General features: G+C 39.3%; 1 long non-coding RNA gene across 2 annotated transcripts in view; it reads right to left on the bottom strand.

Annotated features, from left to right (window-relative positions):
* The window catches only part of LOC136011156 (uncharacterized), a 65,922-nt gene extending 49,297 nt beyond the window's left edge, over positions 1-16,625 (bottom strand). The window contains exons 1-3 of one of the 2 annotated variants that reach the window (XR_010611240.1): positions 16,509-16,625; positions 9,100-9,279; positions 7,506-7,720 (exon numbers count right to left, since the gene is read on the bottom strand). This is a non-coding gene — a long non-coding RNA (uncharacterized LOC136011156). Of the gene's footprint in view, positions 1-5,341; positions 7,721-9,099; positions 9,280-16,508 lie in introns of those variants that run through there. The other variant, XR_010611239.1, reaches the window with a different exon arrangement.
* Positions 16,626-19,376: the final 2,751 nt, after the last annotated feature.

Here is a 19,376-nt window from a genome sequence, read left to right as displayed (position 1 = left end):
GCAATCGCTGCAGCTCAGTTGTTTTCTCCTTATTAAAGGTGTTATCCCAGAGGCACTACTACCATCACCAATTGGCTCAGTCTTGGCCAGCAGAAGGTCCACCTTGGAGCTGGCTGGCATTGGCTCTATCAGACAAGGGGGAAGCTTCTAGCAGCTTCTCACAGAAGCCACCCCTGTAGAAACCCCACTACCAAAAAGCTTGCCATACAAACCCAGTACATATTTACATTCAGAATAACCATGTTTTAAATATACTCTGTGCATGCATAGTCACATGTGCAGGTTGAAAGAAAGACTGTGAGCTTAGTATGACCAAGTCCCTTGTTTCCCATCCATCCCAGAGGCATCTGCCTAGCATGCCTTATGACACATAAGGGAGGCTTACTAGTATATTAAAAGAAATCAAACAGAAAATACAGATCAAGCAAGTACTGGAGAGGTAGAGCAGAAGAGGAAGACTGTCATTAAGATTTTGGGACAGTTTGAAGGGTATGGCTCTTTTTCCAGTGAAGTAAGATTAGTGTTTGGGAATAATTCCTGTATGTCTCAGGCCTAGGCACCTTCAAACAAGAGTGGTTGCTTCTCATTTCTGTTTGACCTTGAGATCATAATTGCTAAAGCAGCATCAGTGTGCTTCTGTTAGTAAGTGTCAGTCACTGAGCTGAAGATTAAACTAGCACAAAGACTAAATTGCCACTCAAGTCTTGTAATAAAATGGAAAAAATAGCTAACTAGCCTGTATTACTACATAAAGACTAAAGGTTAAAAATGGCAACTTCTGTACTTTGGATTCTTAAGTTACCTGATGCACTGAAAATAGGATCAGTATTGACTTTAAAATGATACAGCTTAAGTAAAAACAGCAAAGACCTTCCCCAGCACTCCACACTAATTCAGAAGTTCCATCTTTTTGTGTTTTATTTCAAATGTTGTATAAAACATTCAGTGCATAATGAAAGGATGCTTAAATATTTTGCAGAGTTCCTTGCTAGTTTTGTATTTTTCTAAGCACTATTTCACAACATTTGAAACCAAAGTTTCTGTAGTGAGATATATATGTATCACTATTGATATCATTATTGATATACAAGTCAGGAAACAGAAGAATCTGGCCAAGACAACTGCATATTTTTTGTGAAACTGAAGTGCACCTCAGACATCACTTTTACCTCCTCTCCTGGAGGCAAGCCAGCTGTCACTGCACTAAAACAGAGGAAGCTGCTTGGGTAAGGCTAAAAGGAGACCCAATGGACTTCGTCTGCTGTCTATTCCAATGCATTTGTTGTTGCAAGCTATAATCTGCCACAAATAGCCACATTTAAAGAATGCAATTACACGGAACAGAGCTGATGACTCTTTCAATGCATAGAAACCATTAGAAAATGGTAACCAGTTGCAACCTATTATTTCTTTGCACCAGAGAAATAAATTGATAATGTGTCAGCTGATTTTCTGTTACACATAAATGGAGGTGTACTTACAAAATCTACTCAAACCTGCCAGCTCTAGCCCTGATGTTCTCAGGGCAGGCACATGGAACGAAAATAAGCTGTTCTGGACATGCTGGGGATGCTCCAAGAACTCCATTTGCTATTGCAGCCACTAACATCCAGTACAGGTGAATAAAAATTGAAGCATCACTGCAGATGCACCTGCTTCCCCTGAAAACAGGTTACTGTCCAAAGATAGTGTATTAAGGCATTTGACAGCCCTATCTGTGCATTAAGCCCAGATCCAACCCAAAAATCTAATAGGACGGTTTCTGAAAGAGGATGATCTTGGTACACCATTTTTTGTCATCCTTTTGCACCAAAAATTACACAGTAACACTGAAACATCTTAATATTTACTGGGCAGTTGGTCCTCACTGAAAAATGAGGCAATAAGGTTTACGAAAGATGCTATCTACCAGGTGACTTTCTAGCCCTTTTCCTTTTTAATAATTAACCTGATAATTTCATTATACATCCAGCTCACCCAACAGAAGAGAAATTAAGCAGCTTGGACTAATTTCAGAATGTTTTTGATGCAAAGGTTGGTGACATTACCGTGATTTCCAGGGAAAACAGAAATAGCTTATGCTCCAAATTTCACAGCATCCCAAAACAGCATGTTTGGATGCCTCCCAAACCTTAACCTTTAATAACTAAATTCTGAGGGGCTTACCACCATTATTCAAGTATCTGTTATTTACTAGAAAACATGGAATGGTTAGGGTTAGAAAGGACCTTAAGATTATCTAGTTCCAACCCTCCCAGCATGGGCAGGGATGCCTTACACTAGACCATGTCATCCAAGGCTCTGTCTAACCTGGCCTTGAAGCAGCTTTTCAATCTGTTATAGCCAAAAAACACTTCAGTGTCTGTTCCCATGCAGTTCAGCTGTGATGAAGAGGTTTTGTTATTTGGAAGGAAATATTTCAAGATTTTTTTTATATATTTTTTTTCAGTCCTATTGTTAACTGGCAGTTATAAGAAAAAACTATCATCCTCTGTAATAATTTTCCCAGCACTTTGCACTCTAAGAAAATTAGATTCACTCTGCATTCTAATTGGATCTTCTAGTAGTGATTAAATTCACTCAGCTGTCCTTGTTTCAGCTGGGATGGAGTTAAATTTTCTTCCTAGTAGCTGGTGCAGTGCTGCATTTTGGCTTTAGTCTGAGAACAGCGATCCTAACACATTGATGTTTTAGTTAAGCAGCACTTATCCTGGTCAAGGACTTTTCAATCTCTCATGCTCTGCCAGTGAGGAGGGGCACAAGAAGCCAGGAGGAAGCAGAGACAGGACACCTGACCCAAACTAGCCAAACGGGTATTCCATACCGCAGCACATCATGCCCAGTAGGGCTGGAAGAGGCTAATCACTGCTCAGACATGAGCTGGTCATTGGGTGGTGAGCAGCTATATTGTAACTAAAAAATAACAATCAAAAGTGATGCACATCACTTACTTCCCTATTTCACTATTATTATTAATAGTACTCTATCTTATTTTAATTATTAAACTGTCCTTATCTCAACCCTTGGGTTTTAACTTGGGTTAAATCATGACACAGTTTATCCCCAGGAAAACTTTGCATAGGCACCATTCATTTTAAAGATTCCTCGCTAGACTTGTAATACTTAAAATCTTTTTACTATGAACTGAAAGATTAAGTAGTTTATGTACATTAAATAACCCAATCATCTTCAGAATTTCAAATTGAAAATAAAGCACAGACAAAAAAAAAAAAAACCCTAAAGAAATAAACCACAAAGAAAAATCAAAATGGTCCCTTAAATTCAGATAAAGCTTGGGTTACTCCATGAAGCTCAAATTAACAAATCCACAGTTGCACTGCTCTCAGACAGCATGCAGGTGATCCAAACAACTCAGAGCCTCCAGCATTGTCAAGGCAGGTCACAGCCTCCGTGGCTGCTGGAGGAGCGCTTTCCACAGGCTATCTTGGGCTTCTCTCTGCCTGCAAAGCACATGCTGCTTATCTCTGGTGCAAGGCTCTGTCCAGAGCAATGACCTTGAAAAGTAATTTTGATCAATATCTGTTAGGGCTGCGATTAAACAAGAGCATGTACTGGTGGAGAGGCTGCAGAAAAGCTGTCAGACTGGCAAAGACCATAGTTTTGTAATTTCTTTTGACTTTTTGATATTAACTGCTACAGCCATACCACCAATTTCATCTTTTTACTTCTAGCTTTTCACCATTTCTACATATAACAGCAGCAACATACACTGATAGTCTATATACCAGTCCCTGAACCTGGCTAAAAGGATTAAAGTCTAACAGGTTTATTGCACTAAGCTTGGGTTTGTATCCCAGCCAAGACACACTAAAGAAAACCAGGGAAGCAGTAATACTCCAAACTTGCAGAGAGTGCTAAGCTACAACCTTAGAGAAAGAGGGGCAGAACAGTTGCAATAATCATGACAAGCATTTCAGAAAAAAAACTACCCAAGAAAAACTACTGCTTTATCTTACCCAATTAAACAAAGGGGTCTGTACCTTGGGAACCTGGAGGCGATGCATATCAAAGATCAGTTATCTTCCATGTAATCAGCCTGCTTACTTGAAACAGAAGGTTAAAAACAGTCTCTTTTGGATCAAACACTAAATTCCCTTTTGGATTCATGGAAAGACTTATTTCAGCTGAAGTAATTTCAGGCTTTTCAGAAAAAGGATTTAGAGCAAGAGGAAATTTTACAGCGAGTAAAACCTTTCCTAAAAAAAATAAAATTAAAAATATTTTATTTTTAAAAATGCTTTGTTTGAAGTCTTCAAAGAAGAAAAACTAGACCAATGTTGGAGAAATATTTTCCAGATATCATGGTGATATGGTCACAGCTTCATTACTGTCACAAAAAGCTTAATTGCAATAGATTTTTACCAGCTCTATCTACATCTCGCTTCCTATGCGGATAGCAGTGTTAAACATAAAATAAAATGGCTTCTCTTCAGGAAGTGTAATTAAATAAAATGGGAATATAACTAAGGAAATGAGCCCTTTAAGATTCATTTAAGAAACTGCACGCTGGTGCTGGGAATCTACCAAGGACTGTAAATCCTGGCTGAAGAACAGGCATAGGGCTTCCAGGGAGATTGTTGGGAGTATCTTTACTTCCAGAGGAAATATTTGATTGATAAAGGCAGACAGCTGGTATATTTTAATCCAGGAAAGAAAACCATCCTCTCATTCCTAGATTTCCAAAACATGCTGGTGGTCTTCCTCTCACTACTGACCATATCTGTTGTTCTGCATTATTCCTTTTTTTAATTCTAAACTGCTCATGCAATGTTACGATAAGATTACTAGTATCGGGCAATATAAGCAGAGTATCAATTGATACCTTATCCATAAAACGAATTTCAGGGGGGAGAGGGAAGAGAAGAGTTCCTTTCAGAAATACCAAGTTGAATTAGAGCTGTTGCCACCGAAGCTTTGCCTACTATTTAATGAATCCATGCTATATATGAACAAAAGGTGCCTACCTAAGTTTTTTATTTTTTCACTTCCTGGGGTAAGAGTTAAAACCTGACATTGAACAAAAATGCCCTGGAGGACTGCACTAGATCCACAGATATTTTTTTTCTTTTTTATGTTTGTAATTCATCATATTTCACCATCTATCTGCATGCCAGGGAGAGCTGTATTTTCTTTCAGTTCCCATCCTGTGGAAGTACCCTGATAGTGGCTCTGAATCCCGTGAAAACAGATTTCACAGTCATTATGGAAATCTGTTCAGTAAGATTGCTCTGGAAATATATACATATTCTTAATAGGTAGCCATGTCTCTCCATTACCAGCCAGCTTCTAAGGTTACTTTGTAGCAACTAGGAGAGCCTGATTATGACACCCATAATGATTATTGTGATTGCAAGAACCACAACAGCAATTGACGCATCATCTCAAACAGGGGAAAGGTTTCTTTCTTTGAGACACAGTTGAGTAGTCTGTACCTGTGGGTGCTCAGTGTACACACTGTTTCAGCTTTTCAAGAGCTGCACTGGGATTGAGAATGTAACAGCTTTGACATATTTCTATCTGAATGAAACCTGGGTCAAACCAAGTAGCAGATAGGGCAACCCAGGACAGGGAGGTTACAAGAGTTAACAAGCTATGGAGGTGGCATTTTAGTTTTTCATTCCAAGTAGGAGATAGTCCACAGCTCAAGTTCTTCCATAATTTGCTTTTATAGCAGGGTAGGCATGTTAGACATGCCTCAAACTAGAAGAAATCTGGTGACTGTGGCAAGCAAGACACAATACTGCAAAGGATTTCTGATATTCTGGAATGAGCTTGTCATTATATTTGACTAAAAATGTTTCATCTTCCTTCCACCAGAAACTCTCCTTTGCAGGCAGAGGGAGCGAGTCTTCAGCAATAGGTGTCATTAAAGAGTCTTCATTCCTCTGATTACACACTTGTACAAATAAAGCCTCTTTTTTCTAGGAACTGGAAACAAAGGGTTTATCCTAAACCCACAAATCACTTAAGATTTCAAATTAACAAAGAAAATGTTGAAAGGTTATAGACACATAGTTGGTGGCAATAGCTAAAAAGATTGCAAAATATGCAAGCTTCAAATCTAAGCAGCTTAAAAGGACAACAAAACCACTCTCCAGCCTTCTCAAGTTCTCAACATCTGACAAAAATCCTCTCCCAAAAATGACCAGCAAGAGACAGATGGGCTGCATGCCATTCTCCCTGCTTTGGTACCCTTGGTCACTCTTGACTCAGCAATGGAAAGTGAGAAGTGGATCAGACCCCAGGGACACAGAAGGATCATAACCCTTGTACACTCCTGAGGGGGACCTCCATCTAGCACTAGCAGTAAAAACTTCTCCTCAGACCCCTGAGTTCTTTATAAAAGTATACATATAACATCAATGTAACACTCACTGAAATAGTGCAAAACAAATAACTTTCCGCCTGTTATATAGGCTGCTCTTAAGCTCAAAGCTGTGCAACCAAACTTTCAGACTTTGATTTGGAGTTTAAATACTGCACTGGGGAGAGCATGCAACACGGTTGTTCCCTTGTGCTCCATCCCATCTCTTTGGGAGAAGATCTACCAAAGTCTGCTGTAGAGATGTAAATAGGCCAACACATTTATAGAGTTGCCTACCCAAAACACCACCACTAATACCACAAATCCATTTGATTCTGTCTGGGCAAGTCACAGTTACTGGAAACCAATGCCTGCTTAAGACAGTTTTTGCTTTATCATAAACTTTAACAAAAGAAAAGAACATTCAGCACATCGCTCAAGAAGTGTGGTGAAATATAATTACTCTCTTAAAAATACAGAGCAGCTCTGAAAGACAGGGCACAATTACATTCTTCCAGACAAGAACACAGAGAAAAGGGACTTAAGAAAGAAACCACTTCTCACAGGAAGACCACCTCAGAAGCCTCCAGAGGATCCACTAACAGAGCTGACTGAAAGGATTGTAACAGCACAGGCAGAAGCTTTATAGGGTGGGAGGCATCTACAGCCAGGAAAAGGCTAAGAGTAAACCGATGGACTCACAATATAATGTATAGCTGGATTGAGTAAGGAGGATCCCATCCAGTGTTTTTGCTTGTTACTCATTTATCCTTCACTTTCAGCTTTCAGCATAGACCAGGCCCACGAGTTATGTATTACTGAGCTGATCAGAGACAGGCACATCCAGGAGTGAGCAACATAACGACGGAAGTGAACACTGGCTAGTGTAGCTCCTACAGGACTGGGCTCTGCTGGGGCAGGAGCAGAACCAGCAGCTCAGACCCTCCACATGCCCTTGGCCATGCAGCTTTAAGTGAATCCAAGGGGCCTTGGAGGCAGTCCCACTGCAAGCTGCTGGGAGAGCCATAACGGAACAGGGCAATGCTCAGGTCTCACACTTTTTCTAACCCCCTCCTCCCAAATTACCACCTACAGCCCATGCAGCAGGGCTCCTACAGGGAGTAGGTGTAGGGGTGGTGGTGGGTGGCTGAGGAAGACAAACCCCCCTCCCCATACAGACCTTTTCAGAAGGGAAAAGGCATGCTTCTTAAATCTGTTCTCCTTTTGAAAGGGTCACAAAGGACGATCCACTTGACATAATAAAGGCACATTTTCAAAAAATCATGTGAAGCTGTTCTTCAAGAGTGTTTCTTGGTGCAACTCAGTTGTAAAGCAATAGCAAGAGATCTTTTCTCTGAATAAGAATGGATTTATCTTCTAGAAATATCTTTACACCTGATTAAAAGATTAAAAAAAAGAAACAATTGGTCAGTTTTAAAAGAAAGTGTGCTCCAAGTAATAAAAATTTCTGACCTTTCTGACCAAATAAAGTCCCTCTTTGTTTCCCACTTCAAAAATGAAGCTATCCATTCTGAGAGTTTAGAGGAAAACAACAGCTTTTCTTGCATACATAAAAAAGCTCAAAGATACATCTCAAATATGAGCAAAAGATGAATCTACTTTTGACAAATGGAGGTATATATTAAATACACCATCAAACCGTTTCAGGTTTATCATTTAGTACTGCAAGAAGAAAGGCCTACGCTGCTGTGTAGGAGTAAATATTTCAATTAAACTCCACTGGGATGTGTCGAAACACTTTCAAAACACATCTGTATTTTAATAATGGATCAGTGATATATCAATTATTATGTGCCAATAATCCAATTAAAAATACACTCTGAATAAACAATCTGGCCCAACTCCAAATGTACAGACTATTTAAACAAGCTAATGGAAACATTAGGTTTCAGGCTGCATATTTTGTTGTCTAATTATGGTAATATTTGGCTGACATCAAACCAGTTTACGCATAAAAGCCAAATAATTAAAAAGGTCATAGAACTTCAGCATTTCACTCACACAAATTGAGCTACCCAGCATAAAACAAATCCAAACGTGCAAACAAAACTGAGTTACTGCACATGTACTTGATAGCACTGAGACCTGTACCTGACCTGTGACTTCATTCACGTCTTACAATTGTCTATAATAAAACCTAATAATCAGAAATTATGTATCAAGCTTAGAGGAATTACGTACAGATGGTAGATGAAGACTTAAACCATCTTTTTCCCCTCAAAAGTTGACAGAGGCTGACTGCACATCCTTTGTAACAGGCTGAATACCGAAGCATTCACACTTGGAATCAATTTTGGATGCCCCAACATGATTGTAATCTCTTCCGCGTCCACAGGGACAAAGATTCATAGTGCCTAAACATGGGAGGCTGCAAGGGACATGAAATATGGAGGCTTTGCAGAAATGAGACCAGAACTGTTTGCCCTCTAGGGGTGAGGAGGTGAGCGCCTGTGCACTGCAGCAGCAGCAAGCACCCAGGCATGAGTCACCCCTGCAGAGTTCCAGCTAAGGCCAAGCCTCTACTCTGAAACGCCCAGGTTTCCAGCCCTGGATTCAGCTTACCAGTGGCTGTGTTCAAAATAAAGATTACTGTGTGATGGCCAAGAACGTAACTTACTAAGAGGAAAAAGCAGAAACCTGGGGGGTGGGGGGGGGGGGGGGGTGGGGGGGTGTGGGTGGAACAAACCCAAAACCCCCAAACAAAAGAGGAAGAAAAAGCAATAATTACTATGTCTCGAAGGCTGACAACTTACTTAGTTTACAAATTCACACAGCCTGACCCCATGCAATGCATGGGGGCAAGTCTGTGCTCTGCTGCTGTGGTGACAGGCATCAGGGAAATGTAGAAGAGCAGCTGGCACAGCAGGTAATAAAAACAACCTCAGGGATAAGTATAGGCCAAGTTGAGTAATCTTGCCCATACTGGTGCAAGTCTGTAACATAAAAGCATTAATATATTGTATTCAAAGAACAAATTCTCCAATCTTCACTAGCTAAACAGAATTATTCCAGACAAGAATTCAAATTTTAAAAGGATTTTGCTTCTCATTGTCTGCTGATTCCCCTCACCCCCATATTTCCTCTCTGCTCCATGAGCATACTTTAGCTAACAAGAGGATAGCTATTCCTATGTTCCTAAGTTACTCTATTAAGAAGAGGCCAGTCCAGTGGAAGAAATATCACTGATGTGAGCAACGTCAAAAGCAGAGTGGACCACTACTTCAGAAGGAAAATGGTTTTCCTGCAGGCAAGTCCCAAAAAGAAGACTAAAGAGCAATTAGAAAGCATTCATAAGCTCTCATGGATATCTGCAGTTCGGACTGTTGAAGCACATCGGAAAAGCAGAAGAAAGGGACAAGTTAAAAAAAAAAAAAAAAAGGCAAAAAAAAAAAAAACCCAAAACACAACAACAACAACAAAAACAACAAAAAACCCAGCAACAAAACACCTCACCTTCCTGGGGCAAGAAGACAGATTACCCAGCTCCAGCAAATCTTGCTTACAAAGAAGTTATTATTGCCTGCAATCTCAGTAAGGAGTCATGCGTGATGTGTAGGAATACAGTACATCATTGCATCAGGAAGAGCTGAATGCTTTTCTTCCCCATTGCTTTTCTTTTCCTTTAATTATAACCAGATTAGGCTGTTTTGTTTTTTGGGTGGTTTTTTTTTTTTTTTAGCTGTGGCTTGGAAGTCTAAGAAAATTGCTAACTGTGCCCATCACAGTGATGGGAGGTCAAGCCTCAGCATGACATAATTAGGCACAACATGATAGATCACATTTCATAGAAAATTACCCTTATTTACACCAGCCACAGCAATAGGTCAGAAATAGATCAAAGTTCTCTGGGAAGTTTGAGCTAGAACAGATCACAATTTAGTTCCAAATATGCACAAAATGCAAGATTCTGATGGACAGCAAACAAGTCCTGGGTGTTAAGACCTTGGGACCATTTTCCTGGGACAGTTTTTTTCTTCATGTCAACAGAAACCACACACAACCCACAAGCAACAAACCCAACCCATACAAACACTCTCCCAAGAAACCTATATGTACCCCATGTATTGCAGCAACCTTAATGGCAAGCATTTTGCACATATTCTTATCCCCTTTGAGAACAAAATTAAAAAGACATTTCAAACACAGTTCACATCAAAAATAAAAATCTACCTAAAGAGAATAACACATTTAATTTCAAGGTTTTCAGGCAGGCAGAAGGACCCTATGTTTTGCCCAATTCCTCAAAAATGCTTTGTTTTTCCACCAGATTAATTCACTTATACAAGATAACTCCTGTGCTTTTAAAATTATTGTACTTTGAATGACAGCTGTAATACAGATGAAAATATATTCCTTCTTACTCCCATTGCAAGAGGTAATATTGCCTGTGTGTATACATGCTAAATATAATCTCTCTTTAAAAATATATACACAATAGCAGATGCTGCATGAATTATCAAACTAAATTAACCAAAGAAGACTGAAAAATACAAACAACATTAGCATTAATAGAATGTAAGCCATGTTCACTTGCAGTTTATTTAATGGTCTCTGCTTTAATAGTCCTTGAAACGTACTTTCTCTCTACAACATTAGGAGTGAATTAACATTTGTTTAGGTTGCTGAAAGACTTATGTATTGTTTTCATTTTTGAACAGCTGGATCTTTTTGTGGGACCTAAAGTCTATATGACCCACAAAGGTGGGTTATACAGGATATATAATAGAAGTCCAGCATATGTAAACATTAAGTATTTGAAGATTTGATTAATCTGAAACCTTCTACATTATCAGAATTCCACAAATACACATCTTTTTCAGTTGCAGAACCACAACAGAGAAGATCCTAGGAGATGAGCAAAGACCCCACAGTATGAAGCTTTGCCCAGAGATGCAACAAAGTGGCAAGCACTTCCAGTGTCATGGTTAATAACTGTGATTTAAAGTCCCATTTTCACTATTTTCCTATCCTGGCAGGAGAATGCAAACCTTTTTCTCCCCTGAAGTTTGTCAGTTAAGATGGAAGCATATTCAAAATAAGGAAAGTTTCAAAACTGGAAAAAAAAAAAAAAAACAAACCAAAAAAGAAAAGAATCCCCCCAAAACCCCAAGAACAAAACAACAAAAAAAAAAAACCCAAAAGCAAAAAAAACCCCACCCCAACAAAGAAAGAAAAAACCAACAAGCTTTGATATCTCACCTCAATCCATACTTCTGACATGACATGCAGCAAATAATGGTGAGCTGACTTCTACTTTGATCAGGGACTATCAAAGGGATCCTGTGGAGTTAAGCTTATAAATCCCACTAAAATTTAATAGTTTGGAGATTTTAAATGTCTTAGACTCAATCATAGCATGAATTTTTGCTTTTTGCCTGTCAGAAGACTTGAGCTACTTCTTTCTAGTGCTTAAGAAAACAAAGACAAGTGACATCTAAACATAATCAATATGTGCCACCATTCAATCTCTCAATAATGACTTAATAAACCCATTGTAGCTAAAGCCAGGTGAGTAATTCAACAGTAATTATTTCAAACTAATTACTTCTTTTAAAAACAGCAGCAAAAGGAAATTTTAACATCTCTTTAGTAACTACGAATACTTTTAATTTGTAACTCACCAAGTAGTCAGTTTTACTTTTGCTGGTATTTGTGCAATACTGGCAGGCTAATTAAAACAAAACCCAATACATTTCCCAACTAGATGAATTACAGACCCACAGTTTGAAACTAAGCTTTGATAAAAATTCTACTCAAGAAAATTTTGAACAATATATTCTGATGCAAAAAAAAAAAAAAAAAAAAGAAAAATTACAACAGCAACAGTAAAAAAAACCAACCAACACTACACAAAAAAAGAACTCAAAAAAACCCCACACCACCAAACCTCCAGAAGCATCATAAGCTTTAGAGCAGGACCTTTTCTGATTTTTTGTAATACATTGTTATCTTATCTGCTCATCAAATCCCACATATACAGAAGCTTCTGAGAAAACAAGCACTTTATGGGCAACAAAAAAGCTAGAAATTCCCCTTAGGTCTTACTGATTTTTTATTTTTCGATCTATCTTCACTTCTTAATGCTTGTTTATAGCAGTTTAAGGTCAAGCCAGAAAGACAAAGTCACAACTGCTGAAGTTCACCTACTGCCAGCCTTGAAACAACTATGTTGAGCCTGTTCCTGCTGACCTGCAACATACCACTCAAGGCACCAGCATCCTGCTGGGTACTGCCAACACAAGCTGAGTGTCATAACAGAAATACTCTCCCCATGTCCCACCTTCAGGTAAAAATAAACCCCAAGATCTCAGCTCAAGAGTGGTGTAATTTCTGGCTGTACCTCCCTCCACCCATGATGAATTGGGAAGCCAGGGCCACTGCACTGCTGACCAAGTATGTCTGCTTCATCATTGCCATATCCTCACTCCCTGCTCATGCATTACTCCTGCTGAAGCTCAAGTCTGCCTCTCGCAAACAATGGCTGCTCCCACCCCTGCATGACAGCTTTCCCCGATTCCTCTCCTTCTGTCCCTGCCTCCCCAAGGACTGCTGCTGTCAAGAGAGAAGACTTTCCCTTTAACAAGCCACACAGGTAAAGGGATTAAATGATAAAGAATAACTGAATTGACAATCTAATTTAACACTTCACATTTTGTGTGCTTTCACTGTCTGCTGTTTCAGTTCTTAGTAAAAGGTTTAATACACTTTTCATAGCACTTAATACTATGGAACTAAGCAGGCTTTATAACTAGAGGTCTGGGACTTGCCTGACTGATTAATATCCAAGGCAGCACTGTAGGATGCCACTTTTACAACCTCACGATTTCTCATAGCAACATACATACACCACTTCAGGAGCTTTGCTCTGGAGCCAAGCAAGCTGTGAACCTGTCCCGCACTCCAGTACCGGCTCTCCTTATTTTTGAGATCTCTCTCCTATCACTGCCTTCCACCACTTCCTGGCTAAGGTATTTCAGACCCTAGAGGCATATCTCATCCTCCAAATCCCACCAGATAGTGCACAGAGGAGCCTTTGCCTTCACTGCACCCATGGACTGTGGCCAGACACTTCCCCACCCCACTCCAAACCCTTCCTGCTGCCCACAGGCAGGTGGTTTCTCCTGTTGACACCCCAGCAGTTTTTCAGGTGTTGTGTCATAATAATTGTTATTGCCTGCACTAGCCTTCAGCACGGACCAGGGATGAACAGCAGCTGCACTGTGCTATCATGAGCTCAGTGACATATCTAGGGACTGATAAACCGGCCTGTCAGGATAGCATGTATTTGCTGCATGCAAAAGATGAGAACTCTACTTTCCAAAAGGAGGACTTGCTTTTCAATAGATCTCTGCAGTGCCCAAAGCACCTACTTTTTCCTGTCACTGAATGTGAACAAGCTAAGTCTGGAGTAAAATATGGTTTACTAAGCCACTAAATTGATAGAGCTTCATATTCCTCTGTGACAGATGTTACAAATATGCAGATAGACAGCCCTTATTGATCCAAATGGTTTGCAGAAACTCCATTTGAAAGCATATGTTTCTCTGCCTGACGTTTTGACATGAATGACAAGACAAAGCCAGGAATGTAAATGTGCAATAGAAAACTGTTCTTGTGTTGTAAAACCACATTCCTCCTGTCAAAGAGCTGGGTAAACGTTGCACAACTAATCACAGCCCAGAAGACACAAGCAAGCTGATCTGCAAAGACACAACAGGAGGGGAAAATCAAACAGCACAGACTTAAAACTGCAACTCACAGCCCTATGTGCACTGCCTGATACAATCTCAATTTGCTCTCTCGATGTGCCACGAGATCAGTCTGACCCATGTTTCCCCATTTGGCATGATTTGGATTTTAGGAAACCTTTACGTAAATAATGACAGTAGCATCCAGCAACCCTGTCCACGGTTCATACCCCAGTGTGTATTCATACTCCGGTACGGCATATTCCCCATGTTATTCCCAAGCCTCACCAACCCTTCCTGAGGGGCAGTTCCCACCTTGCCTGCACCATAAGCACTCATTTCCAGATACCTCTGCCCCTTCCAGCTCTCTGGGATTGCCTCACATCCCCTTCCCCAGCAGCTCCCCTTCCCACTGCTGCTCTGAGGTTTTCCTGTGCTCCTCCAGCACCACCATAGCATGCCCAAGCTCTCCAGGAAGCTCACAGCAAATGCCTTAATCCACACGCGCTTTGCCATCTTCTCAGGGTCCCCATAGGGTGCATGCCAACCGTGTCTATTGCCATGTTAGTGGTCACTATACCAGAAGCTGAAAGCTTTCACCACCAAAGCACCCTCCACAAAACTCGTTCTCAGCATAATTCAAGCTGGCTTTACATTCAAGAAAAGTATTGCAATGTATTTTCCTGGCTAGTTCTTAAACAGCAGCTGAGATTTAGGAACTACTTATTTTCAACAGCTTGCGAATACTATACTTGCCTGCACCCAAGGCTTCTCAGGAGAGTTCTTCCTGTTAGACATTATCCACCCAGAAGCAGCAACAATATAGCCAAAACTGGAAAGCAGTACCTTGATGGATGGACAAACAGCACGCATTGCTCTCCTCCACCCAGAGCAGGACACTCCCATCCTTTTTGCTGGGGTCCATGGGCAGGAACCAGGGCTGAGCTCAGCCCTCTGGGATCCTTGCTAATGTAACCAAGGTGGAAAAGGGCCCATGACTGCAGAATAAGACTTTTACCTATTTTATCTCTGATTTATTCACTGGTGAAAACTATGTCTCAGGGTGAAAAACTAGTTCCCAAGCCTAATATCATCCCCATTTCCCTGTGTTGCTATTATGAATACTGATCGCTGTGCGACACTACACCATTTCGTGAGCACTGGGCACTATGAGTCAAGGTGCCAAACAGCACTACCAAATGCTTGAGTTATGTCTTTCAGATATTTTACTAGTAAGTATACCCACTTGAGCAGATTAAAATGATGCTTTCTATATAAGACAGGGAAACATTTCCAGTGTCTGCTTAGATTTATTTGCAAATATGCATTTCAGCACTTTCGTGGGCTGTAATATTTTGCTTTTGTAAGTATTTAATTTGATGGGATTGATCCAATATAAATCATATAGAAAGTACATTAAACAGAAGTCAAGGCTTTTCTGCTGATATATAGAAAAAAATGCTATAAATCTAGGATCTCTCTTCTTCACAGTTCAGTGCCATGATTGCATGCTTTCTTGTTCTTTTAGCTGCAGTTCTCACCTGAAGTGCTGGGCTCCTTTGTGCTATACTTAACTGCTTTAAATATAATTCCATCAGAAAACAAATGAATACATCTTACAAGAGAGAAAGAAACTAAGGAAAATCTTTAGATACAGAAAATCTCAAAAGATATTTCCTTTAATGAGTAACTTTAGACTCAGAGTCTAAAAGCAGCCTGATAATTAACTAAAGCTATTTTAAAGCCGCAGGTGCCATATCCCTCCGCATACAGCTTCAGCTATGACATTATAACAAAGCAATAATAAAAAAGGCATTCTTTATCTTGAAAACAACTTGAGGGCATGTTGAGCTTCGATTTGTGGTTTCCCACCTAGAAACTTTTCAGATAATTTCTACAGCACAGTCAGTATAATATATTCAGAAATCATCTTCTGTCCCCGTCATCCAAGCCATTGAAGCTTCAGCAAGATGTACAAACATATCTTTTTTTGGTTTCAAGTTTTTTCCCTACCCTGCTACTTTCCATGTCTGTGTTTATCTATGTTTGTGAGGACTCATTTTCCCCCCTTTATGTTATATAGAAAACAAACCAGAAAAAAGCCTTAATGCCCTCAAAATGACAGAATTGTATAACTGTAATAAAAGAATTAAACAGCTACTGAGAAATGAGATATCTTCCAATGAGATTTACAAAAAAGGGATTTTTTTTTTTTTTAAAGGCAAAACAACTTTGCTATGGCGGTTCTCCATTACAAGACATGAAATTAATACCAGCCCTGATTTCTAAGCAAGCTATCTGATTTCAATTTAAATAGGAAAAAAAAAAAAAGAATTTAAGTGTACCCTGTAAGCGTACACTTAAAAAAAAAAAAAAAAAAAAAAAGGCCCTCTCATCGGCCTGACAGTAAACTTAAAACAAAACTCAGTAAGAAACTAAAGCCTTACATATCACTTGCTTCTGTTATCAGTTACCTTGCAAGCTTGGAGAGAATAAGCTTCTGCACTGCTTTCCTCCATCATGAGTGGTAGCAAAGCAGCATCCTTATACAGGAATCCAGAGACATGCAACTGATACTGCTAAACCATAACTCTTATCCAAACCCAAAAAACTTAAGAGGTTTATGGGTAGCTGAGTGAGTCTGATCTTTCACAGCTGCAATCCTAAGGAGCAATTAGGAGTGTCATCTAGCAAGCAGCCTACAGCTGGTTTAGGTGCAAATCACTGATTGAAGCTGATTTTCCCCAGCTGAGTGAGAATCAAGCCAAAAAACTGGCATCATCAAACAAATAATTCCAACTCTTAAATAATGTAACAACTGTTTCTTGTAGAACAAATGCTGTTTTTATTTGTTTCTAAAAATTAAGAAAAATAACAATTAACTGAGGCCACTGCTTGTATGATGGAATCTAGGCTTCCCATAGAAGTAATACAGCTTTGCTAGACATATGAGTTGTAACAACACTTTTCTCCCTCCCCCTTCACCACATGTTCATTTTACCTTTAATTTTTGCTTCTCTTCAGAGTTTTCTTCTAACTTTCTCATTGGCTGCCAAAGGATGTGAATTCTTTGGGTAATTTCCAACAGGTCCCCCAAATGTGTTGTGGTTAGATCTATGTCATTCTTTAGCTGCCCACAACATACATTCAAGTCAGTAAAGCAAGACATAATAAATTAAAAAGGTCTGAGCACTGTGGTTGCTGTACTAGCCCAGTAACATGATCTCCTTTAAAAGGAATGCTCCACAAGCTAACAGGCTTTAACCTTTCTGAGAGGAGAGATATACCTAAAATTGAACAGATTTTAAGAAGAAATTTGTTCTCTAAGCTATTTCAGCGTACAGTTTAAACTTAAATCCATATTAAGTCCTTAGAATAGTAATAAATATTCCTTTTTCGAGGTCATTTTTGAGACTCAAAACATTTTCTTTTACAGAGCTGTCACTGAATATGTGTTCATGGGAAGCAGTGCTCTCAAGCCCAGTATTAAAAGCCAAATCTTCACCTACTGAAACTTGGTATGCTTGACCCTTTCACTAGAGGGATGCTGATTTACAGAGGTGCGAACCCAGGTTTAAGTGTTTTATTCTATGAGCAGACTAAGAGAAAGTGAGAGATTGAGAGTTTTGCTGAAACTTCATCTACAGTGTAGCAATGGTTATCAAAGCAAGGCAGATATTGGGAATTTCACTTTGCAGGACAAATATTGCACACATGTAGTTGTAACTCAGCATAAAAATGTCCTATCAAGTTTCAACTCTGAAATTAAAAAGCACAATTACTCTTTTTCCATTGCAATAGAAAAACATGACATACTAAGAAGTAAGAGCAATGCATTCTTCAGATTGCAAGCAGATTGCCCATGGATTGCAAGCAAATAGAAGAAACAGAATCACATTTTTGTATGAAAATAAAGTCATTTCTAAACTAATGGAACAATAGAACAAGATGCACTACAAGTGCTGTGCCACAGATGTTACTTTCGTGAAAGTTCATCAGCAAAAGAGCACAACAGAAGAAAGGTATAGGCACTCGATTTCTATTTCATGTACAACCACCTTTGCAGTGTAAACATCCTGGAGGAACTGGAATATTTGGGATCATATATTATTCCCTTTTTTAAACACACTCAGGGGAAATTCCACTTAAAAATCAAGGGCACAGTTTGGTCTTCAAAGTTTTTGGGAATTTCTGCAAGGTTTTTTTTACATCAATTTGCCTGATATTAAAAAGAAGGGTCAAACCTGCAGGTGGTGCAAATCAGCACAGCTCCGTGAGGGCTCTGAACTTATGCTCATTTACATCACATGGAAATTATATTTCGCACCTCTTCTGTGAGTAACTGCGCATGTATATATATATATGCATGAGTGTGTGGTGAATACATATTATATAGAAAGTGAATGCTTTGATGTGTCAAATTGAAGATATAAATATGAAGCAGGAGACAGAAGATGGAAATGATACATTCTGCATTTACTTTCAAAACTGAAAGTTACGGGGAAAGAAATACTGTTTATGTTAAAGGAGAACCTGGTGATTTGCTTAAATAATCTAAAACCAAACCACCGTCACATGAAAGATTGAACAGCTTCCTGTCATGGTTGACAGGCTCAAGCTATGACTTGCTAACTTTTATATAAACAATTACTAGACAGTGACAGATCCATTGTAGATGCCTTACTTCTACAGTATAGACCCTGGTGCAGCAAAGCACTCAAGACAGTTAACTTTAAGCAATTGAATTGCCCCAGAGAGCTTAGCTCACCCACTTGCTTTAAACTAGTCATATATTTAATTGGAGATATGCCTTTTAATTCAATCATTAAACAGCAAAGCACTTCAACCTATGCATAAAGCAGCTGCTTTCTTATAGGTCTTACACACATGCTTAAATACTTTTCTGAAGTCTGTGTGGTTTGATTTTTCAAGATCCTGATTGTCTCAGATGTAATTCTGCAGAGGACTCAAACAGGTGAGTCATATTCTATGCATTAGAATCAGTGAGATCCAACATTGTTTATAAATTAAATCCCACTTCCAAACTCTACAGCATACAGCAAGACTAAGTCAAAAGAACAATGAATATGGAGAATGCTAATCCCCAAAATATACTGTATTCACAGTTTATTCCACAAATGCAGTTGTTTATTCAGTACCATGGTCTAGACTAAAAAAAAAAAAAATTAAGATGGTTTATGAAATCAATGATGCCTCAGTAAAGCAGAGTTTCAGTTCCCTATTCTGATCTGTGCTGCAGCAAATAAATAGCATGCTTTGTGGGGAAATGGCAAAGGAACTCGGACAACCTCTGACAAGCTTGTTTCTTACAACACTGCTGC

The sequence above is a fragment of the Lathamus discolor genome, chromosome 3, assembly GCF_037157495.1.
Source record: "Lathamus discolor isolate bLatDis1 chromosome 3, bLatDis1.hap1, whole genome shotgun sequence".
NCBI classification, from domain to species: domain Eukaryota; kingdom Metazoa; phylum Chordata; class Aves; order Psittaciformes; family Psittacidae; genus Lathamus; species Lathamus discolor.
This window is presented reverse-complemented; position numbering and strand designations above follow the sequence as displayed.